At 44.5% G+C, this 24,540-nt stretch overlaps 1 protein-coding gene across 1 annotated transcript in view; it reads left to right on the top strand.

The window, feature by feature from the left end:
* Positions 1–9,275: 9,275 nt before the first annotated feature.
* Positions 9,276–24,540, top strand: part of LOC117022510 (broad substrate specificity ATP-binding cassette transporter ABCG2) — a 95,262-nt gene continuing 79,997 nt past the window's right edge. The window contains exons 1-2 of the mRNA XM_033106624.1: positions 9,276–9,409; positions 9,598–9,741. The gene's annotated coding sequence lies outside the window, so the exon portion shown is untranslated. The remainder of the gene's footprint in view (positions 9,410–9,597; positions 9,742–24,540) is intronic.

The following is a 24,540-nucleotide window of genomic DNA, read 5'->3' as shown; positions in this document are numbered from 1 at the left end:
ATGTGGGGAGCCATGATTTCTTGTTATTCTAAAAGCCTTGCAGACTGGCTCAGTTTATGATTAACTTGTTTCAGCTTCTAAGGCATTATCTCTGCCTGTTCCTGGAGGGTGCTTGCGAGCTGCTGAGAAAGTAGGTGGGAGTGACCGGTTCTCGGACACTGAGGACTGAAGACTAGCAGGATAATTGGTGGGCTTTGTCATGAGATAATGACTTGGGAAAAGTTTCAAGGATTTTGTATCTGTATGTAAAAGTTATAAATTTGCTCTTGATGAGATAATAGCATTGAGGTTTGTTTAGTAGTTTCTGCTTTTCTGTGTTTTAGGTAAAAGATAACTTTCTGTGATGTAATACATTCCTTTATCTGCTGACTGTTAAAACTGCACGTATTCTTAGGGTATATAAACGGTGGTAAAAAATAAACTCGGTGCTTCAGCATCACTGGAGACCGGCCGCATCATCATAATTGTGAGTGTCTTTATTTAATTCCCACTCCCCCTTTCAGGTTCTTCGTTGATTCGTGGCTGCTGGTCGGCCACAGAGACTGAAACAGGTCTCTGCCCGGTCCCAAACAGGGGAGGACTGAAACAGGTCCTCGACCGGAGAGACTGAAACAGGTCTCTGCCTGGTCCCAGTTGAGAATTCCCACGGGAAGGAAAGTGCGGGTTACGACCCTGGAGGCTTCGTTACTTGAAGTCGTGGGAGACGTCCCCGACGAGAAGGTGGCCCAGCGACGTCCACAGTGGACGCCGTTTGGACGGGCCCTAGGTAAGGATCTTGAGCGTGGTGAGACTGGTGTGATTGAAACGGCGCCTGTGGATGTGGTGTGGTTGACCGGCCGGTGGGTGTTGAAGAGTCCCGTGCGAAGTTGTGTATTTGCTGGCACTGTATCTTTTGTCCTTTCTTTTGCCTTTTCTTGGTTTCTCTTTGTGACAATTATGGGACAGGTTCAGGTAACACCTAAGACCCTGCTCCTGAACCACTTTCCTGAAATCCGCGCCAAGGCTCGTAATCATGGTGTGGAAGTGAAGAAAGGTAAGTTTGATACATTCTGCTCTGCAGAATGGCCTGCTTTTAATGTGGGCTGGCCCCCCCAGGGAACTTTTTCCCTAGACATTATTAAGAAGGTCCGAGATATTATTAATCGGCGCCATCCGGACCAATATCCCTATATTTTGATGTGGCAAGCCTTAGTAGAGAGTCCTCCCTCCTGGCTTAAGCCCTTTATCCCCGACAAGCCAGAAGATCCCCCCCTCCCCCTTAAAGTCCTTACCGTTTCGGGACCCTCCCGCCAGTCGGCAGTGCCCACGGCCGGCCCGAAACCCCAGGAGAAGCCGACCCAGGGACCCATCCTTCAGGAGGGGTCAGACATATACCCCTCCCTGATAGACCTAGATCTGGAAGAGACCCCCCCTCCTTACGCTCCGGTGGTGCCGCTCCAGCCGCGGCGCGCGCCCAGCCCGATGGCGCCGCTCCCGCCTGAGGCGGCCGCTCCTTCCGAGCTGCCTCACTCTACCGCCTCCCCGATGGCTCCCCCTCCCCCGGGTTCCCCTGCCCCAGCTCAAGGGCCGGCGAGGGGATTGAGGCCTCGCAGACGCCGGGAAGAGACCCCAGAGGAGGAACCGTCCTCCTCCACCTCCGCTGGGGTGCCGATTCTCCCCGTGCGAGCACTAGGAGGAACTGGTCCAGATGGGGAGCGAGCATACCAGTACTGGCCTTTTTCTAGCAGTGATCTGTACAACTGGAAGGCTCAAAACCCTCCTTTTTCTGAGGACCCGAAAGGCCTAACTGACCTGTTCGAGTCTGTCATGCACACACACAGTCCCACTTGGGATGATTGCCAGCAGCTTCTTAAGACCTTATTCACCACCGAGGAGCGCGAGCGAATCCTCACCGAGGCTAGAAAAAATGTCCCCGGCGACAACGGAAGACCGACGACCTTGCCGAACCTGATAGACGAGCGCTTTCCCCTGAATAGACCGGATTGGGACTTTGGGAACACAGAAGGTAGGGAGCGTCTCCGAGTCTACCGCCAGACTCTTATGGCAGGTCTCTGAGCGGCGGCACGCCGCCCCACCAATTTGGCCAAGGTAAAAGCTATAATGCAAGGGGATAATGAAAGCCCGGCCGTGTTTTTAGAACGCCTCTATGATGCTTACAGACAGTACACCCCGTTGGACCCCCTGGCAGAGGAAAACCAGTCGGCTGTAATTATGTCCTTTATAAACCAGGCTGCCCCAGATATTAGGAAGAAATTGTACAAACAGGAGGGACTGGGAGAAATGTCTATCCGGGATTTAATGAAAGTAGCGGAGAGAGTCTTCAACACTCGAGAGACTCCCGAAGAAAGGGAGGATAGAATTAGAAAAGAAAATCAGGAATTACAGGAACGAATCAGGAAGGAAGACAGAGAGCATCAGAGTAGGGAGAACAGGAGGCAGCAGAGGGAGATGGCCAAGATCTTGTTGGCAGGCGTGCAAAGCACAGTCAGGGTGGGACCGAGTCCGGCCGGACCAGCCCGACCGTGGAGACCGCGGCCCCGACTGGATAGGGGACAGTGTGCAAACTGCAAAGAGTATGGACATTGGAAGAGGGACTGCCCCAAGCGCCAGGGCCAAACAGGGCAAGACGCACGGGTCCTGCTGGCGGGGATGGAGAGTGACTAGGGGAGACGGGACTCGGATCCCCTCCCCGAGTCTTGGGTAACTGCGTATGTGGAGGGGAAGCCAGTAGGATTCCTGGTAGACACAGGAGCCCAGTACTCAGTTTTGAATAAGCCCACAGAGCCCTTATCTCAGAAAACCAGTTTGGTGCAAGGGGCAACTGGGTCCAAGGCTTATCGGTGGACTAGTAGGCGCCAAGTGGACTTAGGCCGCCACCAAGTGACCCACTCTTTCCTAGTTATCCCTGAATGCCCTGCCCCCTTACTGGGGCGCGATCTCCTGACTAAGATCAGGGCTCAGATCCATTTTGAGCCGGATGGCATTAAGCTATTGGATGGCCAAGGACAGCCCCTCCACATTTTGACCCTGTCTCTTGTGGATGAACATCGCCTGTTCGCCCTGCAGGACAACCCCTACAACCCTCCCTCTACAGAATGGCCCCGTGATATGGATTATTGGCTTAAAACATACCCTCAGGCGTGGGCGGAAATAGCGGGTGTGGGCCGGGCGGCCCGCCGAGCACCAGTAGTGGTGGAACTTAAAGCCTCGGCCCAGCCTATCCGGATCCGCCAGTACCCCATGTCTGCAGAGGCGCGGAAAGGGATTGCCCCGCACATTAACCGTTTACTGGAAGCTGGAATACTGAAACCTTGCCATTCTGCCTGGAACACCCCACTTCTCCCCGTTAAGAAACCGGGGGGAAAAGATTATAGGCCAGTCCAGGACTTGAGGGAAGTGAATAAGAGGGTTGAAGACATCCACCCCACGGTCCCCAACCCTTATACCTTACTAAGTCACTTGCCCCCTTCACATGTCTGGTATACTACCTTAGACCTAAAGGATGCGTTTTTTAGCATAGCCCTGGCACCCAGCAGCCAACACATTTTTGCCTTCGAATGGAATGATGGCAATACGGGAACCCCCGGGCAGCTGACCTGGACTAGACTACCACAAGGCTTCAAAAACTCTCCAACTCTGTTTAATGAAGCCCTAAATCAGGATTTGGACTCGTTTCGCCAGAGCCATAATTCAGTTACGCTCCTGCAGTACGTAGATGACTTGCTTCTGGCGGCCCCCTCCGAAGCTGAATGCCGACAGGCCACTGGAGACCTCCTCCAGGAGCTGGGGCAGTTGGGCTATCGGGCCAGTGCAAAGAAGGCTCAAATATGCAGGCAAACAGTCACCTACCTGGGGTATAAACTAAAAGAAGGAGCCAGATGGCTGACAGAGGCCATGAAAGAGACTATTCTTAGACTACCAGTCCCGACCTCAGCACGAGAGGTCCGTGAGTTTTTAGGGACGACAGGCTACTGCCGGCTGTGGATTTTGGGGTATGCTGAAATAGCAAAACCTCTGTATGAGGCAACCAAGGATAAGGTCCCTTGGGCCTGGGGGTCAGACCAACAGAAGGCCTACGATGAACTCAAGGTCGCTCTCCTAAGAGCCCCGGCTCTGGCATTGCCAGACCCCCTGAAGCCCTTCACTCTCTTTGTTGATGAGAGGAGGGGAATAGCGAAAGGGGTGCTAATGCAGCGTCTGGGGCCCTGGAAACGCCCGGTTGCCTATTTATCCAAGAAGCTAGATCCAGTTGCAGCAGGATGGCCCCCGTGCTTAAGGATCATTGCGGCAGTAGCCCTAATGGTGAAGGATGCTGATAAACTCACTTTTGGGCAACATCTGAAGGTAGTAACCCCCCATGCGATCGAGGGGGTCCTGAAATATCCCCCTGGTAGGTGGATGACTAATGCCCGACTAACACATTACCAAGGACTCTTGCTAGATGCACCCCGGATCATCTTCGCTGAACCCACCGCTCTGAATCCAGCCACCCTGCTGCCGACCCCGGATCTGAGAGCTCCCCTGCATGATTGCCAAGAGATCATGGCAGAAGTCACCCAGGTGCGCCCCGACCTCCAGGACACCGCACTACCCAACAGTGAGTTGGTATGGTACACTGATGGAAGCAGCTTCGTTATAGATGGTGTGCGGAGGGCAGGCGCAGCGGTGGTAGACCAAGGGGGAAACATCATTTGGAATGCCTCGCTTTCCCCGGGGACATCAGCACAGAAGGCCGAACTGATCGCGCTGGCGGAGGCGCTGGAACGGGCCGAAGGGAGACGAGTGACTGTCTACACCGACAGCCGCTACGCCTTTGGCACTGTCCATGTGCATGGCGCTATCTACCGGGAAAGAGGCTTTGTTACAGCGGAAGGAAAGACTCTGCGCAATCTTCCTGAGGTACGAAGACTGCTGATGGCTGTGCAAATGCCCCGGGCAGTCGCAGTTGTCCACATCCCTGGGCACCAGTCTGCCCAGACCCCGGAAGCTGAAGGAAACCGGCGAGCGGATGAAGCCGCCAAGGCAGTGGCAGTAGCTTCATCAGCTTTAGCACTCACCCTGCCCACACCTGAGCTCCCTCGCCTGCCCCCGCGACCTGACTACACTCCAGAAGACCTGCGATGGATCCAGAACCACCACTGCCCGGAATCTGATCAGCAGGGGTGGCATCGGGATACAGAAGGAAGATTGATACTGCCGGCACAGCTAGGACTGTTTCTTCTCTCCAACCTGCATCAAGCCACCCACTTAGGAAAAAAGAAGTTGCTGACAATTCTCGAGTCCGCCCGCCTCCGGTTTCCCCGACAAGCGGCTCAGATTCAAGAGATTGTAGATCAGTGCATTGGGTGCCAGGCTATGGGACCCAGTAGGAAAGGACCCCAACATACAGGTACGAGGGTACGGGGAAGAGCGCCGGGACGGAGTTGGGAAGTGGATTTTACTGAGGTAAAGCCTGGGAGGTATGGGTATAAGTACTTGCTAGTAATGGTTGACACATTTTCGGGCTGGGTGGAAGCCTTCCCCACGAAACGGGAGACTGCCCAAGTGGTTGCTAAGGCATTACTAGAAGAAATTATTCCCAGATATGGGGTTCCTGAGGTTTTAGGCTCCGATAACAGCCCAGCTTTCATCAGTAACGTCCTACAGGGACTAGCCCGAGCGATAGGGATCAATCGGAAGTTACATTGTGAATATAATCCCCAGAGCTCAGGGCAGGTAGAGAGAATGAATCGGACTCTAAAGGAGACCTTGTCCAAACTAGCCATCGAGACTGGCGGGGACTGGGTGACCCTCTTACCCTATGCCATCTTCCGGGTCCGGAACTCACCATATGTACATGGTTTGACACCTTTCGAAATTCTGTATGGGGCACCACCCCCCATTATTGTTCGTACTCTACCAGATCATGACCCCAATGTGGCCCCAAGTTATCTGGCCAGTTTAAAGGCCCTACAAGGGGTCCAACATGAGATATGGCCCCTAGTGAGTTCCCTGTATGAAATTAAGGACGCCCCGAACCCGGAACATGGCATCGTTCCAGGGGATTGGGTATGGGTAAGGAGACACAGGTCCCGGACACTGGAGGAAAGATGGAAAGGTCCTTATGTGGTTATTCTGGTTACCCCCACTGCCTTAAAGGTTGACGGCATTGGGCCTTGGGTCCATCACTCTCACGTGCGCCGAGCCAGCCAGCTGGAGAAGACGCAAGCTAAGGAGTGGATCGTACGGCGACACCCTGATAACCCTCTGAAGCTGCAGCTCTCCCGACCTCGGGGAAGCGTCAAGCCCCATGCCTCAGCTAACGATGGAATGGCTGCTAGCCCTAACTCTGCTCAACATCTGGGAGAAGAGCCACGCGGGGATCAACCCACACCAACCCTATAAGCTAACATGGACCCTAACAGATGGACAGACCCAAACAACCCTTAATAGCACCACACATACTGCCCCCATCAATACGTGGTGGCCAGACTTGTTTTTCGACCTGCGTGACATTTTCGGCACTAAACGTGGACGGCAGTATGACTACTCAGTCAGGTCCAAGCGGGCTGTAATTGACACCTCTCAAGGACATAGTGCACAAGGGTTTTGGGCCTGCCCAGGGAACCTAAGAAACAATTGGAAAACCTGTGGCGACCCAGACCGCTACTATTGTGGTAGTTGGAGTTGTGTCATCTCCTATGACGGGCCCCGACAGTGGGACGTTGGGAACAGGGATCTAGTTAAATTCTCCTTTAGGGACCCCCACAACCGGGTGCCCCAGGTACGTGTCCAGTTTAACCAAGACGTGGCGCGAAGAGAGCGTGGTTGGTTATCAGGATTAACTTGGGGGTTCCAATTAGATATAGGCCGTTGGGCATGGATAGGTCCCCACCCCGGCGGTCTCCTAACTATTCGACTATCGGTGGAAACGATCAGCACTCAGGTGGGTCCAAATAAGGTGCTGGCCCCTCTCGTCCCTACCAAGAACCCAGGTATATCAAGGGATAAAAACACCGCAGGAGGGACTGCGGGAACCCAGCCAAAGACCTCTGTAACTCCTTTGACGCCTGCTACGCAGCCAACCGAAGACTCATTGCGGAAACTGGTGCGCACTGTATACGAGACCCTTAATGCCACCAGTCCTAACCTCACAACCTCCTGTTGGCTGTGCTATGATATAAAGCCCCCGTTCTATGAGGCAATAGGACTTAATGCCACTTACAACGCCTCTAACGGTAAGAACCCTTCTCAGTGTTCATGGGGGAATCGTAAAATTGGCTTAACCATGCAACTAGTGAGCGGCAATGGGACCTGTCTAGGGAAGGTGCCCCAGGCTAAACAAAGTTTATGTGCCTCCATAGACAGCTCCCCTAGTTGGAAAAGTGACACTAAGTGGTTAATCCCCAGAACTGATGGATGGTGGATATGTTCAAAGACTGGCCTCACCCCGTGCTTATCTACCTCGGTCTTTAATGCCGCCAATGAATTCTGTGTCCTAGTAACAGTGCTGCCCCGCATCCTCTATCACCCTGAGGAGAGTATGTATTCGCATTGGGATAGTGACACAAGTATGAGAAGTAAAAGAGAGCCCATCACCGCACTAACCATTGCCACCCTGTTCAGTTTGGGAATAGCCGGAGCTGGGACCGGCATAGCTTCCCTGGCTACTCAACAATCAGGAATGACCTCCCTAAGGGCGGCCATAGATGAGGACATAGAAAGGTTGGAAACCTCGATTAGTCATTTAGAGAAGTCGCTCACCTCTCTATCCGAGGTAGTACTCCAGAATAGAAGAGGACTTGATTTGTTGTTCCTCCAACAAGGGGGACTGTGTGCCGCGCTGGGGGAGGAATGTTGTTTTTATGCTGACCATACTGGTGTGGTAAAAGAATCCATGGCAAAGGTGAGAGAAGGGTTAGCTAAGAGAAAACGGGAAAGGGAAGCTCAGGAGAACTGGTTTGAGGCTTGGTTTAACAGATCTCCCTGGCTCACCACCTTAGTATCTACCTTAGTGGGCCCAATTATCTTGCTTGTGCTTATTCTAACCTTGGGCCCTTGCATATTAAACAAGCTTATTAATTTTGTAAAAGATCGTGTTAATACTGTCCAGCTCATGGTCCTAAGACAACAGTATGAGACAGTGCCCACCCGTGAGGACCTCTACGGCTGGCCCGTACATGAGCAAGATTCCTCATTATGAACAACACACAGGGGGGAAATGTAAGAGACTGTTAGCATGTAAGAGACTGTTAGCATGAGAACTGCTATCTTCAGGTCAGGGTTAACAGCCCCTAGCCTGAAACAACATAATTATAAAATTCCAGGATGTGGGCAGTTGCAGCATGGCGACTAGAAGTCCTGTAGCTTATCTTATACTCCTGGTCTCCTTGTCCTGCAGTAAATCTTATACTCTTTGAAGCTATGCAAGTCCTGTAGCTTATCTTATACTCCTGGTCTCCTTGTCCTGTAGTACATCTTATACTCTTTGAAGCTATGCAAGTCCTGTAGCTTATCTTATACTCCTGGTCTCCTTGTCCTGTAGTAAATCTTATACTCTTTGAAACTATGTAAGTCCTGTAAGTTTATCTTGTACTCTCAGAAGCTATGGAAGGCCTTGAAAATGCTATATAACCCCTTGGCTTTAAGTGTTTGGGGTCCTTGTTAAAAACCCGCTGCGTCGGGCAGAGACGGGGACCCCAGCCGGCTGGTAATAAACCTCGCTGTGTGACTTGCATTATTGTGCGGGTTCTCTGTCTGTCTGAGGGGGACAATTCCGGATCTTAACACTGTTATCACTGTTTTACAGCTGGGAAGGCTTGGATGAAAAAACTTGTCAAGGTTAGTGAAGAGCGGCACCAGAAACTCTTAGTAAATGTCATATTATTTTACTTGACATCATATTTTCAGAATATGAAATGCCTATTTAATAGTCTTAAATTCCTATTATATTTCTGGTTTAGAAAAAGAGAACATTGGCAAGGATAGCGTGTTCTAAATACAGCTTCTCTCCTCTTTAAATCTTTGGTGGACCTTTGCACTGAAACCTAACACTGTCTTTCCTTTGGTTTCTTTCACTTCCTTTCTAAATCTGTGTTATCTTCCTGCGTGTGCCTTTTTTGCTGGAAGGCAGAGCCTATGAAAAGAGACACCCCCCCCCCCCCCCATTACGGCAGAGCTAGTCAAAGACAGGAAGTTAACACAGAGCTAAACTATTTGCTAGAATTGGTTTTGGTCTTTTCTCGAGTTCTTGTTAACATTGGAGATGCTGTCATCAGGATTCTGTTGCACAAAGAGAAAGATATAAAATTATCTCTATCTCTCTGACATGGGAATTTCCTCCTGTTTCCCAGCCCCTTGCCAGGAATGCTGGAAAAGTATCCCAGGCTGATTCGTTGTCAGTTTGAATCCCAGTGAATGAGAAAGAAATGTGAGTAAAAACCAGCTAACGGAGAAAAAAAGGAATTCAAGGCGATCTGAGAACTGTTCTTTTCACCCTGGACATTTCCTCAAGGCCAGTTTATTTTTGGAAGCCTGAGTCCTTCTGGTGTTGCAGGACCTAGCCTGGGCTGATCAGTTTCCTCTGTGATTTTTTTTTTTTTTTCTTCTTGCCTCCAGAGAGCTGGGAAAGGGAAGTTCCTGGACTTGAAGGGACATGGATCTTGGTTGAAGTCTCTATGGGAAGACCTGTAAGTGTATCATCACTGCCTGTCTACTAAGGTTCGGGCTGCTTTCCTTCCAACATCACACATCATAATTGAGGTGAGTTGTTTGCCTGTTTTGTTTGTTTGTTTGTTTTGTTTTTTAATATTCATGCTGAGTAGAGAATCTTGTTTCTTTTTTGGTATGTGCATTAACAAACGTGTCACTTACATCAGTACTTCGCCTTCTTTAATATAAGAATCACCTGGAGATCTTGTTAAAAAGTAGGCTTCTTAGAATTCAGTGGGTCTGGAGTGGGCCTGAGGTTCTGCATTTCTGACAACATCCCAAGTGATTTCAGTGCTCCGGGAAACATGCCATGAGTAAACCTAGAGGCTTAAAACCTCTAGGTTTTTGTTTATTTTGGGAAGGGGGTTGGAGGAATGCAGGTGGAATGAAGGTATTTGGCCAAGCACATGCCTTATGGAGACTGCCTGAGAAAAAAATTAGACAGCATCTTGCCCTGGTTGTACCTGCTTTGATGGAGTATCTCTAAGTGTAGGAATTTCTGTTAAACACTTCCGAGGTGTGGGAAACCAAGTCACACCAAGTGAGAGAGACATGTTGGACTGCTCCTTCGATTGCATGGCCACTTTGAAGATAGCCAGAAATCGTTTTGTAATTTGGGGATTAAGTGTCCATATCATGCCCCACACTGGTGTGGTCAGTGATCACTTTGAACATTTCCGCTTCAGTTAAAAATTACGCATGCTAGAAAAATAACTAGTGTCTTCCTCCTACTATTTGGAAGTGAAGATTGTAAAGCATATGAATCTATTACATAGTTGAAAATCAGTTCGAGTAAGGAATATAATTAATGTGTTTTATCTTCTTGCGAGAGGCATATGTTCCTCTTTAAACTGAGTAGCTCCCTGTCCTAAATAATACTTTTTAAACTGAAAGTAGCTTTTAATACAAAGAGACAAACCAAGAGGGAAAAAAATGAATAGCTAGGAAAAGGGAAGTATTCTGTCCCTAACCGAGGGGAGAAAATAGCATGGGCAAAAAAAGGGGAAAGAAAGGAGAGTGTTGGCTGGGAAAGTCACAGCTTTGCAAAATGAATACAAGAAACCCCAGCCTAGAAATAGAATTCTTTCCTACACATGCATGGGAATTTTTCTAGAATAGTAGCTTGTTTTCCTAGGTTGGAGAGATGTGCTTGAGACAGAGTAGATAAATGATAAATGGTGTCGTTTTAATAAAATGCCGGAACCATTTGTCATTAAGTTGAGGATTATGCAATAGAACTAAAGTCAGAATAGGTCCCGTGAGGCCCAGTATGAACCCATGAAACCATCCCAGACAGAGAGGAGCTGCTTCTGTTTGAAATCAGCTTCCAGTGACATTCCTTTCTGGTATGGCATATAACTGAGGCTGTTACTGAAATATTTAACAACCTGTGTGGCATGAGCATTGACCAGTCAGAACAGAAGCTATTGTAAATAACTCACGCAACAGCAACCACTGGTAAGCAGTAAGAGAGTACAGGACTGGATATTAGCCTAGACTATCCCAGGTTTTAATTAAACTTTCGCAGGGGTTGGGGTGGGGGATAGAAATTATAAAGCTTCAGATGAGTGTAGAGACGTATATAGTAAGTCCTCACTTAATGTCATTGATAGATTCTGCGACTTTAAGTCGCAGAGCAAGCCCTCATTCCAGCTGTTTATCTTCTGCAACCTACGCTATAGAAAGTAGAGTTCTCTTATGTCACTGCAAGACTCAAAATCCTATCTGTTACTTGAGTAGGATTAGGGATGATACACATATTCTTCTGGAAAGAGAGCAGAACATGAAATGTGATCACCACACTGTCTCTCCATACAAAGCATTGTCACATACACTATCCCACTTGATTTTTCACAACCATCATGGGGCACAGGTCAGGGGGTTATTATTGTAACCTTTCAATGAAGAAACTGAGGCTCCGGTTAAGCAATTTGCTAAAAGGCACATGGCTGGTTAGTGGGTATGCCAGGTTTAACCTTAGGCCAGATTGGCTCTAGATTCAGGTTAATCCTGTGCTTTTCTTCAGCATCCTCACAAGACCTCTAACATCTACATGGTTCTGTACGAGGGTTTGTTTTCTTTTTATGTCATAATCTGAAACCTTTGTGCATTAAAAGTATCCTTTTCCTATTTCTTTGGTCCAAATGATTCATGTACAGTGGTCCCTTGGTTTTCGAATGTCTCCATTAACGAACATTTCGGTTATGAACGCCATAAACCCGGAAGTAAATGCTTCAGTTTTCTAACAGGACTCAGAAGTTGAACATGTCACACAGCTTCCGCTGAGTGCAAGATCCTGCGGCTTAGCGGTCAGCTGTTTAAAAACGTTTCAGAACTTGTGGATTACGTTCGAAAACTGAGGTACCACTATATTGTCTTAGCTTTGCCTCCATTCAGGCCTTTAATCCCCAAGAATGAACGTTTAAAAGTAGCGCTTCTCAAACTTGATCATGCTTGAAAATCAACTGGGGAGCTTGCTAAAACTCAGATTCAGAAGCCTCAGTTCCAGAGATTCTGATTAAGTAGGTCAGGGCTCAGGTCTGAGAATTTGCATTTGTAATAAGCATCCAGATGATCTCTGTGCTACTACTCACAGACCACTGTTTTAGACTATGGGTGCTGCTTCGGTCAATCATTTAAAATGGTATCTTTATGGTTTAATGTGCTTAATAACAGATTATGGAACTAGAATTTCTGCATTTGAATGTTGATGTCATCACATATGCAAGCTGTGTGATCCTAGGGAAGGTAATCCTTCTGTGCCTCAATTTCCTAATCTGTAAAATGGGTTCAATGATACTGCCTACTTCTTAAGGTACTTGTAAGGATTAAATGATTTAACAGCACTGGGCACAGATTATCTCCATAAGTATATGCTCTTATTATTACTAAGTCTTGCTCAATTCGTAATTATACTTTATGTTAGAAACAGCAACAACAGGAATTCACACAGCTACCAAATGCTCTTCTTTGATGTAGATGTTATCCCAGGGTTTAATCATGAATCAAACATGTTCTTATGTGGGTGTGAGTAGATGTTCTGAGCTGTCAGCTATCACTTCCCATTAAAGGAGAGGGAGCAAATGATGCTGAGAAGTTGGCCAGGGCCTGATCACGTAGGGCTGTGCATATTGTCATATGAGCTTGGATTTGACTCTGAGAGTGATGAAAGCCATCCACATAGTTTGAAGTTGGGGAGTGCATTTCAGAAATGTCTCTTCCTGCAGTATGAAGGCTAGTTTGGAAGATGAGGCTAGAGGCTCAGTCAGACCTGTTTGAATAGACTGTTGCAGTCATCCTGGAGAGAATTAACAAAGCTTGAACTAAGGCAATGTGGAGCAGGGATCCATGGTTCTGGAGATGGAATGGAGCATATGCCATGACTCAGAAAGGAAATGTGATACTGTATTAAAACTCCTTAGCTCATGCCTCTTTTCTACATCGAAGCTCCATGAGGCTGACTGAGCCTAACTCCTATGTAGTCAACCCCGTTGCTCCTCGTAGGTCCTTGCTGAATGTCTGGTGAGGGAATGGGTAAGGGAGAATAAATCAAATTCTTCTTGTGTGGTCTGTAAGTGTTTGGGTGATGTGGTCGCTGCTTATTTCTCCAACCTCATCTCCCTCCTCTCTTGTTTTTGTTCTCATCACACTGGCCTTCCTTTAGGCCTTTGAAAATGCCCAACTGTGACCTCTAGTCTAGGGTTCTGTCAAATTACTGCCCTTGGGAAAAATCCATCCTACCACCCATTTTTACAGATAAAGTTTTGTTGGAACACAGCCACACCCATTTGATTATGTATTGTCTACAGCTACTTCAGTGCTACAATAGCAGGGTGGAGTAATTGTGACAGAGAACTCATGGACTGTGAAGCCCAAATATTTACTGTGTGGCCCTTTACAGAAAAACTACTACTTTTCCTCCTACTTTCTAAGTTCTTCTGGCTGGGCTAATAATAAATTAACAGAGACAAATTAACAGGAGAAAGTTAAAGTTTTAGTACATGCACATGGAAAATTCACATAAACATGAAAATTTTAGACAATGAAGCAACGTTGGGTACATATGACATTTTTGGACAAGGGAGAAAGGGGGAGAGGTATTAGATTCTAGACGTGAGAATGGGGGTGATTTACAAGTAGGTGAAGAACACACACATCAGACAACTCAGAAACAATGGGACAAAGTGGGTATCTAGCTAACAGGCTTGGAGTCTTCTAGACTAATGCTAGGGTGAAGATTCTTTGGGTGATTAAGCCAAGGCTCCCTTCCTAAAGCAGGTTTTCCTGTTAATCCCTTTGGCAGGATAAGGGTGGAGGAGGGTCAAAGGTTCTGGGTTTTTGGTTCTTAATAAACAATTTAAAATCAATATCCCGAAAAGGTGGCTTCATGGTGGCAAAATTTTGGTTCCCTTCAAGCCCCACTCTAGTTCTTTGAAATTACTGATTTAAAACTCGACCCTCAACAAAGTTACAGTAATCAAAACTGTGGTACTGGTATAAAGACAGATATATAGACCAATAGAGTAGACTAAGGGTGCTGAGACCATTCAATGGCGAAAGACAGTCTTTTCAACAAACTGTTGTGAAACTTGTATGTCCACATGCAAAAGAATTAAATTAGACACTTATCTTACACCATATACAAAAATTAAGTCAAAATGGACCAAAGACATAAACGTAAAAGCTAAAAGGATAAAAATAAGAACTCTTAGATGAAAATATAGGGGGAAAGCTTCATGACGTTTGGTATGAATTTCCTGGATATGACGTCAGAAGCACAGGCAACAAAAGATAAACTAAATTGGACTTCTTCAAAATTAAAAACTTTTGTGCATCAAAGGACATTATTAAGAGAATGAAAAGACAAACCATAGAATGGCAGAAATATTTGCAAATCATTGATTTGATAAGGGGTTAATATCTAGAATATATAAAGAACTCCTACAGCTTAACAACAAAAGCCAACCCACCTAATTAAAAAAGTACAAAGGTCTTGAATAGACATTACTCCAACGTAGGCATACAAATGACCAATAAGCACATGGAAAGATGTTCAACATCACTAATCATTAGGGAACTACAAATCAAAACCACAATGAGATACCACTTCATACCCACTAGGGTGGCCGTGATAAAAAATAAAAAAAAGGAAAATAACAAATGTTGGCATAAATGTGGAGAAACTGGAACCTTTGTGCTTTGCTGGTAGGAATGTAAAATGTTGTAGCTTCCATAACAAACAGCTTGACAGTTACTCAAAAAGTTAAACATAAAATTACCATGTGATCCAGCAATTCCTCTCTTTTCGCTCCATGTATCACCCATCCATTTACCTACTGTCTATGGCTGCTTTCATGCTACAATGCCAGAGCAGAGTGGTTGCAACAGCAACTGCATGGCACACAAGCCTAAAATATATACTATCTAGCCTTTTACAGAAAAACTTGCCAACCAATCCCTAATGTAGGTAAAGATAATAGACTAGAGATATTTGTTTACGCTTCTCCAAGAACTTTCATGATATTCATTCAAGTCAATCTTATTAAATGAAACAACCTACTATGCTTCAGGCACTGTCTTAGGCACCGGGGATAGAACAGTAAATGAAATAGAACCCAGTTCTTGTAAAGCTCACCTTCTAGTGGGAGAAGACAGATAATAAACAATAGCCGAATAAATAATATAGTATGTTGGAAGATGAGAAGGGCTGGAGAGAAAAGCATAGTAAGGGAAGGGGTAATCAGGAAGGCAAAAAGAGGTTTGCCACTTTAGGGTGGAGAAAAGCATCTGGGGACAGGAAATAGAGGCAGGAGGAGTGTGTCTAATATGTTAGAGAAACACCTAGGGGACAAGTGTGGATGGAGGAACCGTTCCTCTCCATGCTCCCCACACCCATGCATTCTGGCTCTGTGCAATATTGGCTGCTGGTTTAAGGCATATACCGTGTGCTGTAGGACAGCACCCCAGTGTTGCATGGTGTCCTAGCTAGCGCTATCATTGAGACTTCGATAGGCCAGCTCACTGTTCTATCAAGCCAGCTCTTTCTGCATGATGAGAGTACGCAGTGGATTTTGAGAGCATGAGCCCATTTCCAAAAACCTCCTGGACTATAGCATATGCCCATGGTCAGAGACAGTGTTATGTTGGTTACCATGACTACAGATGAGACAGCCTGTAACTTCATGATAGTGTTGGCAGAAGCTCTGCAGGCAGGGAAAGTAAATTTTTATCCAGAATAGGTGACTATCCCTGAGAGCATACAGAGCTGGTCTCTTTACAATGGGAGGAGTCCACCATAATCAACCGCTACTAGGTGGCCACTGGTCACCCTGGACAGTGGTGCCATATCATGGCTTAATATTGGCTTCTTCTGTTGGCAGATTGGGCAATCGCACTAGATATAGCCAGACTGGCCTTGAGGGTTCGGTGGTGGTGGTGGTGGTGGTGGTAAAAACCATGTTATTAGCTCACACTTCCTTCCATGCTGCCATGATTGCTTTGTGTATGAACCTGCTGAGCAAGCACTCATCAGAGGAGGATATGGCCTCACCAAACCCCTAGAGGTCTGTGCTGTGGTGATTCTACTGGAGCTTGCCTCAAGCTCTATACAGAATCTCTTTCCGCAATATTCATTTCTAATACTACTTGGTCTGCTGGGTCCCAGGGCCTACGTGGCACTGCAGCTTCTCTTGAACCCTGGATTCCTTTCTTGTATCTGGTCCTACTCAAAACTGGTAGCTTTACAAATTATCAAATGAATGAGTCAGAGCAGGGTGTTCAAACATTGCATCGATTACCTCCAAATTTGAAAGAGTTTCACCAAATATGGGGTATGATTTTTTTCCTTCACAGTGGGAAGTGCAAGATATAGCAACTTATGTCTCATTTTGGAAAGACCTGCACCAAGTGAAGGGGCCTCTATGAATATCATAGATGGAATAGACCTATTACATTTTGTAGGGTTTAACTCCCACCCTTTGGCACCTGTATATGTAAATAAGGTGTTTTTGATCCTTGTTTCTTTCTGCTTACTGGATCTAATTACATATGCTTACTGGCATAATGACATTAATATACGGCATCGGCATGATATCTTCTGGGATATTAGGACAATCAAGGTTCCTTTTAACTATATTATGATGGCAGGAGAAGAGAAAAAATTTCTGAACTGGGGACATGAACATAAGTATATACTGTTGTTCCTGCTATGTAAATGCAAATTGCGTTTGACTTTCCTTATTGATTAGAAAGGAAAAGAAAGTATTTGATAGGTCAGATAGCTTCATATCAGGGACCAGGTTCTGTGGTAATTGTTTCCACTAAAGATACCACGGCTTGAACTGCTGCTGAGATTGGCATCACCACCTGATTAAGATCATAATATTCTAATGTCATTCTGGGTGATCCATCCGACTTTTGTACCAGCTAAAAAGGGTTAGGTAAATGGAAAAGCCTGGAGGAATCACTGCCCCGATATCATAAATAGATATCTGTTGTAGGTATTAATCCCGGTAACTGTCTCAGGGACGTGCTATTACTTTTGGGTTTCTGTCTTGGTAGAAAGGAGGCAGGAGTGGGAGGGCAGTTCCAGGGGATTCCATGTGATGCTTCCTACAACAATAGCGATTGCTCCATGTGGCGATCCAGGGTTAGACTAACTTAGGCTAAGCATCCATCTGTCTGCTGATCTCTAGGAGTTGCTACTCTGAATTTCTGAACTGGGTGGCATTTTGTGTCACTGAGGGTTAATGTAATTTCAGCGGTAGTATCTAATAATCCCGGAAACATTGGCTATTGCCTTTGCTCAAGTGTATAGTCACCTAGCAAATCTTTTTGGGCCAGTGCTATTCCAATCCCTGGACCAGAAGGATTAACATCACCTGGGAACTCATTAAAAATGCAAATTCATAGTCATTACCCCAGTCCTACTAAATCAGAATCCTGGGAGTGGGTCCCAAGAATCAGTGTTTTAATGAGATGCTCAGCACATTCAAAGACAGACAAGCACTGACTTAGGTCAGTGGTTCTCAACCAGGAGCCATTTTGCCCCTCAGGTAGGGTTGTCAAATAACCAACAGGTCACCCAGTTAAATAATAATTTCAGATGTGCAACAAATAATATTTTAGTGTAAGTATGCCCCCATGCAAGCATTTGACGCTGAAATTCAAATTTAACCATTTGCGAAATCTGATAACCCCACTCCCCAAAGAATATTTGGCAATGTCTGGTAGACATTGGGGCTGTCACAACTGGGGAAAGGGGTGTGTGTGTGTGTGTGTGTGTGTGTGTGTGTGTGTGTGTATTACTGCCATCTAGTGGATAGAGACGAGTACTGCTAAACATCCTGCAGTGTACAGGAGTCTCCCTCACCAAAGAAATAACCCAAAATGTAAGTAGTGCCAAGGAGAAGAAGCACTGGCTTGTAGGAAGATTCATGGTACACACCTATGGCCATGCTTCAAGATCTTTTCTCTAAAGTGCCCAGATTTCCCCGAGAGGGCCTCTCCATCTCTGAACCGACTTAGGCCTGGGTATTGGGTACAATACACACTTTGGCAACTTGAGTTAGGTTCTGCCTAGCAGACATTTTCCCACTTGTATGCGTCCAGCAGCAGCTTAGTAAGCTGTCAACCGATTTCTTGGGACCCCATAAGCAATTAGCCATTGCCACTAAGCCCAGCAGGTCAAAACACTGATTATGTACTCCATCTTGTGGCTTATTGTGGTAGTTACACCACATTGTCTCTAACAGTTCAGCACTAGACCTGGCCGTTACAGTGCCGAATCCTTTTATTCCCACTGAGAGAAGGACATACATTTTCACTGTAGCCTCACTTGCCAATATCTCTGCCTACAGAGCTCTTCAAGGATGCTGGTGCCTGCCTCACTAATGCATTTCCTAATGTCTTGTGAAAGGAGCATCTTTTAGACCTTCCCAGAGAGGTCTAATTAGGAGGTGGCTGAGCAGGTTGCACATAATGGTCTATTTCTATTTTCCTGAAACTTGCATTCCTTTGCCCACAGTATGCTAGAGAATTGCTGGCATTTCAACCTCATTAACTCTAGGCTATCACTGAGTCCAGGCTTTCATTAGCTAACCTTTCAAATGGTTAGCACTATCCTCAGTATTCCAACCAACATGTTATACTCCAAAACCTGGGGGAATGTACCCATGTCAATGAATTTGGCTTAAATATTATATTTTATCCTCATTGGCTTAAGACTCTTAGAATCTGTACCCTCAGCTCCTCCCCAGGCTTTTTCTGATACAAGTGGTCAAAGTCATGTAAGTCTGTCAGGGTATAGGTTCTTTCCTTCTAGTCCAGGTATCTATTGCTGCATATAAACCACTCTATAATGAAGAGGCTTAAAACAATGACTTATTGTTATGTCTCATGGTTCTGACTGAGTGGATTTGAGAGAGAACGAGAGAGGGATTGGGGTAGAGAGTATAGAGAATTCTTTTTGACAGTTTTGTTGTAAAAGAGAGCAGAGCAATAGAACAGTGGTCAGAAGGTGTGAGATGCAGAAAGATGATGTTGGAATTGAGAGAAATAAATAATAGTATGTTTTTATGGCATTGGGGATGAGCCGGCAGACAGGGAGGTGTATAGCTGTAGATACACTGACATCGATATATAACTATATGGTATATAAATATATAGCGCATCCAGAATACTATCTATAGCTAATGATGTGGAAGAGAAAGAGGGAAATTGCTGTCACTTAGTTAGGAAAGAGGGGATGATTTTAGTGCAAAGTGGGGACGTGCCCTGAGGCCTTAGATGGAAGCACGGACAGTTCATGTATGCCACAGCAGGAGGAGAGAAGGCAGAATGTGCTGGTAGGTGGGCAGATACGGCGCAGGCATCTAGAAATCTCTTGTGCTTGCTTCAATTTTCTCAGCAAAGTAGGAAATAAGGTTGTCAGCTAAGAATGATGACAGGAGAGAGTACTAAGGAAACAGAAGACATCATGACATATTGGAATAGGAAAATAGAACAGTGAATGGCATCGGGAAATAGGGTATGAGTTGCTATACCAGTGAGAGTCCTAGCATTTAGATTCTTGATCATGAATAAAATCAGATAAATCATTATTCATATGTGTCTTTCTCGACCCACATTCAGCTGCAGAGATGTAGGCACAGAGTGAGGGAAGATCTGAATTTAACTAGAGTGTGTAGTTTTGCCAAGCAAGTGGCAATGCAAAGATGAGCAAGCGAGTTGAGGGTGTTTAGAAGACTATTACTGTAATGCATAATGATGGAATCTCAGCTGGTATGGAGACTGAAGAGAACAGTGGGGGATGAGGCACAGTGAAATATTAGTAAAAGGAATGGATTGTAGTCTGTGTGGGTCAACTATTTGTTGGAGTTGGGTTTCTAAAAGGAGCTGGGTGGAAAGATGGGATATGGTAGTCAGAGAGTAAGGTACATAAAATTAGACTGGTGATGACAGTGTCCATGGCGTGGCCTGGGCGTGCATAGCAGAGGTGGGGGGGAGAATAAGAGCATTAGAGGAGAGAAGTTTAAGGTAGTCAGAGGCTAGTGTGCTGGCAAAATCTCCTATGTGTATATTGAATTCACCAAGAAGTAAGACAGAAGTAGTATTAGAGAGAGGGACAGTGTACCAGGAGCTAAAGTTACCGATAGATGAAGGTCGGAAGTGGGTCCTGGAGTCTGAAGATAGCGGCAGCTGTCAGGGGTATTCAGTGATAAAGTATGATGACATGAAATGCAAAGCTGAGATCTTTGGGGTGAAGTTAGTAGATGATCCACTTTGGGATGTTCACATTTTCTGTGGCGACTTCTCCTCTCCGAATAAGCAATATCAGAATGTGAAGTTCCCCAATGTAATCTCAAGGGAAACGCTTTTATTTCCATAAAGACTTTTCATGCTTTAATCATATGAGGGCGCCAGAGTCTAGCCAAAGATTATTTTTGTTCTTCATATAAGGCTAGGGCAACCGCATTTATTTTTGAGAGTGGAAAGAGGCACAATTAACAATTGCTTTGGGCAATACGTGCAAACTGTGACTTCCCCATGCAAACTGGGACATAAGCTCACACCCTGCCCTGCAGAATATAAGCATAAGCAATTTCATCATGAGCTACCTCGACAGTAAAAGCTCTCATTCTTCAAAATCACTGTAATACTTTCGACACAAACAAATGAGAAAGAGAAAAATGACCAAACTTGCTTTTGTCTTGAAGATTAAGAAAGACTTTCCTCTTTAACTCACCTCCCTAATTATATTTATTGCCTATCCCACTTTCCTCTTCAGTGCAATCCTAGTTTGACTAGGCTCTTCAAGTGAGAGAATTGCTTTATTCCCCAAAGTATCTCGGTCATTTGAAAGTAGTCTAACGTGTTCTCTAAATTCCCATAGTTCTTTCCTGTGTATCTTTTATCTTCTATATTATATGGCAATTATTTCTGTACTTGTTTTATTTCTTCTTTTGGAGGTGACTTACATGCTGAGGATATTAAAAAATAGGTGTTGAAAATGGCTCTTCTTAAGAGCTCTGTCACATTCTCTCCTTTCTTAATAAGCCAAGCTGTTCTCTCTTCTTTTTTTAAAATTATTTATTTATTTATTTATTTATTTATTTAAATTAGTTTCATGTGCACAAAATGAAGTAATACTTAGACGTTTATCATTTATATCCCTCACACTGTGTGAACCCCCTCCCCCATCCACCATCCCTCTGACATCGCACAGAGCCATTACATTTCCACTGTGTTCTCTCTTCTTAACAAGCTCAAATAAAACCAACTTCTGCTGATGTTATTCTTGTTAAAAATTTATTTATTAATCTCTTGCTATTGGGAGCATACTTTTTATTTATTATTTATAAAATTATTTATTAATGTATAGTTAGTATGCAATATTATATTAGTCTCAGGTAGCACACTCTTAATCTTATGGGACTTAATTCTACCATTCCCTTTGCTTTGAAACCACATCCTCCATCATCAATGAAAGTGGGGAGGTTAATGTAAATAGTACCTCAAGCAAATAAGTGGGAAGGTAAAGCTGCTGAGGAAAGCATTTCAAAATCAGTTACAGGCATTTCAAAATCAGTTTACAGTTTGTTTTTGTCCCCTTTAAATAACACAAAAACATTGGATTACTTGCATTCTTACACTTCACCACATCTAATTCAATCAAAAGATATTTAATTACCAATTCATATGTGAATTAGCAATGTTCTAAACCAGTCTGGCACACCCACAAAGTAATTCTCCCAGGGAGGGTACTTAGGGTTTTTGTTTTTTTTTAAAAAAATATGTCTTTAGATGTATATAAAGAGGGGTCCACTACTAAGGCACCCCTCTTAGTAATAAATTTATTCTGAAATTTATTACAAGAAATTTATTCAGTCCTACTAAAACTGGGTCAAAAAGTCATTGACAATTGGTGAAAATGATGAATACCAGAAGAGATTTTTGTTTGTGTATTGTTTTGTCTTTAGGTTATCTTTGGGCAAGAGAAAACTCAGTATATTTCTAAAAATTCATTATTATTTGATCATTTTATATACCAAGACAATCCCTGCTAATTAAATGGAAAAAAAATGCTTTCCTTTCACTTAGAATTTTTATTTTCTACTTGTTGAAAGTGATCTATGAACTTTGATTAGAGATTTTTTAAATCATGTGTTACTTTGTTTATACCTAAAAAGGACAATAAAAATAAAATTAATTGGTTGTTATTCCTAAAAGTTCTTCACCTTCAGACACTAACTATTCCAAACCACTTTTGACTCAGTCATGGATGTCTTTGGTTTTTCACACAATAGGACTTGTGTGCCCTCAAGAGTATTGGGATACAGTTATGTCTTGACGTAATCCTGAAAGGAACTAAAAGCTGTTGTTTCTGGGCTCGTTAGCTGCTTTGCAGTTATACAGATCTAGCCTACACTAAACACCCAGGAACATTGCTATAAATATATCACCTCCTTCTAAGAACTACTTGGTTCCTAGAGGTAAAGAGTAGTCCATTCTTGTTTCAGCCATTTTCATCCAGGCCCATTCTGTGAGTTTTGATGCTGATACTTTTGATATTCAGGCTTACACAGGCAAGTGTGTCATAATTGCCACCTGGCCAACAGGAATTGTAAGATGCCATTGTTTAAAGCATTCATCTTAATTTTAGTGATGTTAAGATGGGAGAAAAGTGCATCTTAGAATCAACAAAATATGATAGATGATTTTTTTTTTTTAATTAGGGAAAGCACCTTTTCAAAGGTGACTTTTTTTTTTTTAATTGGGGAATGTTGGGAAACTGTGTGTTTTTCCAGGATTCATCAGCTCCAAGTCAAGTCATTGCTTTCAATCTAATTGTGGAGGGCGCAGCTCACTGGCCCTTGTTGGAATCAAACTGGCGACGTTGGTGTTATGAGCGTTGCACTCGAACCAACTGAGCCAACCAGACACCCTGATAGATGATTTTTGTTAAGGCACAATTCAAGGCTCTTGCTTCTGTCTTCCCCAGGAAGCGTGAAAATTTCCAGACTATCAAAAGTAGAAATAAATATTGTAATGAGCAAATGAATACCAAGGTAGGAAAGGACAGAGTAAGAGAACACTAAATGAAAAACAATTATGATCTCTGAACCTAAATGTTACCTCCCCTGTGAAGCCTCCACCCTCAACCCTGCTTACGTGGAAGGAGAAGGAAAGAGTTCAGGCTTTAAGTTCTGTGACTTCCTAGCTGTTAGTCCCAGGGAAGTTTACTAAACATCTTTGATCCTCCATTATTTTACTGTAAAATAGAAATAACAGTGTTTAACTTTCCTAGTGACTGTATCTCAACAGAGTTTTCTTTTTTTTCCTTTGAAGTATTAACTTTGTGTGTATCATTCAAATATTCTGCTTCATATCTTTGCTTGTGTACTTTTCTATTTTCTCTCTTTGCATTATAAATTCCTTGAGAACAAGAACTGCCTCAATCCACAATGCTTTGTATATTGCAGGTACCCAAAATAGATTTACTGTGTTAATGAATTAAATGTATCCTAGTGTACCAAAACAATTTTTATGCATGATTACAGAACTACTGTATATCAAGGCCTTCATCAAAAACACAGTTGCAGGAACAAGACCCTCAGGACTGATCCTGGGTTGGTTTTACCCGCTTGTCTTTTTGGCTTGTGCTTCCGTTTGCCCTGTTCAGAGTACTGGTTCCGTTACCTACTGTTTGCCTGTCACCCTCCAATGTCTCAATCCTGTTGAAATTATCCCCTGCCCCCGCCTCCCTCTGATACAAATGACATGGGATATCCATCTGAGTCCCAATCCGTAGTTCACTGTGACTATCTGTTAGTGCCATCTGTTCTGGTGATCTCTTAATTTAGCACTCTCTACAGCTTAGTTAGCCTCTGGTCTGAGCTGTGTCCTCAGCTATCTGTCTGCATCTTGTTTGAGTACTATCTACTTGCTGGACTAAGGAGGATATGCTCAGTTATCCAGAAAGCAGAAAAAGAACCCAAAAACTGGAAATGGACGAATAGAGTCAATGCTGGAATTCAAATTCACTTAATATTTTGATGGGTTGGTATGGCAGAAAGATGACACAGTATCTGGACCTCAGTGTAACCTCCTAGACTAGGTCTGAACCCTGGTCTATAAGTGAATGCCAATGGTCTGTTTTCAAGTGTGACATGTGAGACTTGGAGTGTGATACAGTAAGAAATATATATTTGGTCCTTGGCTCTGGTTCCTGACACAGCTTCTAAAACTCTTGTAATTTCATGAGTGATAGAGCATCTTTTGTTATTAATAACAAACCCCTTTTAACCATACTTGAGTTTATGCTAATAAGATGATTCTTGCTAATTCTAT

This window comes from Rhinolophus ferrumequinum, chromosome 5 (genome assembly GCF_004115265.2).
Source record: "Rhinolophus ferrumequinum isolate MPI-CBG mRhiFer1 chromosome 5, mRhiFer1_v1.p, whole genome shotgun sequence".
Taxonomy (NCBI): Eukaryota; Metazoa; Chordata; class Mammalia; order Chiroptera; family Rhinolophidae; genus Rhinolophus; species Rhinolophus ferrumequinum.
This window is presented reverse-complemented; position numbering and strand designations above follow the sequence as displayed.